The sequence below is a fragment of the Mustela putorius genome, unplaced genomic scaffold (assembly GCF_011764305.1).
Source record: "Mustela putorius furo isolate JIRA1106 unplaced genomic scaffold, ASM1176430v1.1 tig00000174_pilon_pilon_pilon, whole genome shotgun sequence".
In the NCBI taxonomy this organism is placed as follows: Eukaryota; Metazoa; Chordata; class Mammalia; order Carnivora; family Mustelidae; genus Mustela; species Mustela putorius.
The window spans coordinates 26,361,338-26,363,746 of record NW_025421304.1 but is presented as its reverse complement, the minus strand read 5'-3'; positions in this window follow the sequence as shown (position 1 = coordinate 26,363,746).

The following is a 2,409-nucleotide window of genomic DNA, read 5'->3' as shown; positions in this document are numbered from 1 at the left end:
CGTCTTTCTGTCAACTGAACACGCACTGCAGGAACAGCCACCAGGTGGAAGCAGGTAAGAGACCCGGGCGCCGACCACCCTAATCCGTATCCTGCATGATAAGGAAGGAGGTGGGGTGGAAGCGCCCTGGAAGGGGTTCCAATCCCAGATGGTACCGAGCCAGTTGAGCGGCCCAACCCTGGGCCCCAGGCGTTCCTCCCCCACCTCCGAGGCCAGGCCGGATGATTGATGACTCCAGCTGTCCCAGTGGGGGCCAGCGGGTGGCCTCCGTTCTTGGGCGTGGCTGCTGCATCCTTGGCCTGCTAGACTACTGGGACTACGGCCTGTGACCGGACTCCACCTGATTAGTACCAAGAATCCTTCCCACAGACAAGAGTGAGCACTGGATGCAGGATCCTGCCAGTCACCTGGGACAAGCATCTGTGGCCCGCAAGCTCCCCCAGACTTTACCCTTGGTCTGGGTCTCTGGATCCCTGGTGGGAGGCTGCAGTAGGAGGAGGGAAGGGAATGCTGTGTGGCCTTGGATTGTGGGCCCACGGTCATTACAATGTAGGGGCTGTGGGACCAGTCCCAGAAATTGCAACTTAGGGACGGGTGAGGGTGCTTACTGGGGAAGGTTTTCAGTGTTAAGGCCAGCGGTAAATATAAAGGGGGTGTAGTTCCTTAGGGGCCCAGGCTGTGGTCACTGGAGGCCTTAGGATAAAAGGCAGAAGTAGATGTTTGCTGAGGACATGACTGAGGGTGTAGTCAGGCGGCTGCACTGGAGATGCAGTGTGTGCTCAGGAGTCGATATGGGGGCTCTCAGTGCAGTACCTAGGAGTCTGGAAATGCAAGTCTGTGGGTGTGGACACTTGGGGAGCTTCAGGGCGGGGTTGAGCATGAGGCCAGAAAACTGGGTTGCGGACAATGGTTACAGGTCTATGGAGAGGGGGTGAGTTGTGAAGCTCTGGTTGGGGGGCTCAGTAAGAGCTGTGGATATGTTGGGGGGTCCTAATCCCAAGACTGGGGTGTGTGTGGATGGAGGCAGCTGTAGTGGAGGGCTGAAGGTATGATCAAGGAGGCCTCAGTACTGGGCTGTGATACATGAAGGGAGTTTCAGTGCAGGGCTGTAGCTATGTTCAGGGGACTGCAGGGGGACTGTGAAGGTGTAGTAGGGACACTTTAGTGCAGGGCTGAGGGTATTATTGGTGGGTTTCTGTACTGAGCTGTTAACGGATGTGTGTGGGGGGGTGCTGCGGTAAAGGTCTAGGCCCTCAGTCCCACGGCTGGTTAAGGGTGCGGTCAGGGGAATAAGGCCGAGAATGTTGAGTGCCAGGGTTGAGTGCATTCAGCTATGGCAGTGTGGACTGGTGTGACGGTGCTCAGGGTGTGGCCAGGGGCTTCCATGGAAGATTGAAGGTGGGGGAAGTATTGAAAGCTGGGGAAGTATGCTTCAGCATAGGGTGTAGGTGTGAGGATTATAGGACCAAGGCCATAGTTCCAGTCACCAACATGCCTCTGGGGGCTCATAACTCTACAACCCCTACCCATGCTAGTCCCCAAATCACCTGCTCCTCCTAAGCTCTACACACTGGGAGGTTACAGCACCAATGGATGGCAAGGGGCCAGGCGACCATGGTTGTGCTCCAGGCGCTGGGAGTGCTGGTGTGCCGCACCCGTGGGCCCCAGTTCCCTAGCCCAGCCCAGCCCAGCAGCACTGGGAGCTTCTCTCTGAGCCACTCTGACACCATCCTGCCCTTAGCAACATTCTCCCAGTAGCACTACCCTCCCTTAGCAACTGTCTCCAGGCTTCACAAACTGTGGCCAGGCCAGCCCCAAACTCCTGCTCCCCTCATGTTTTTGTTTAACAGCAAATAGTAACAAGGCCCTGGCTGAGCCAGCTGCACCCCTGCCTAAGGCACATAACCCCTGCTTATGCTTTGGCTCCCTTCTCAGCCTGGGCTGTGTCTTGCTGGGTCCTGAGGACCCTGACAGAGACCCTGTCCTAAATACCTGCCCAACTAGCAGCCAGGCATGGAACTCCTAGGGAGGGGGGCCAGCCCTGCCAACCTCACTTCCACCCGAGCAGGCCTTGTGCCAGGGCCAGACAAAGCCATGGCCCCAGCTGCTGCCCTCACAGTCTTTCTGGACAGTGCCACTCTGTTCCCAGCCTAGTGTGGGCATCATGATTTCATCTTTTGAACTCTACTCTAAGCCAGGGCTGGCATTAAGTAACAGTACCTTTCCTTTTGGGGCTCTGAGGCCCAGGGACATACTGAGTGCTAGCCCCTTTCCCCAGGCAGCTCCATGTACGATTCTGAGGGTTTATGGCACAAGTGCGCATAACTCAGACCTTGGTAGATTTTGAGGTAGAGGCAGTGATGTTCTGTGCACTGGGGAGAGGAGGGGTATCTTGGCTGAGAGGTGACT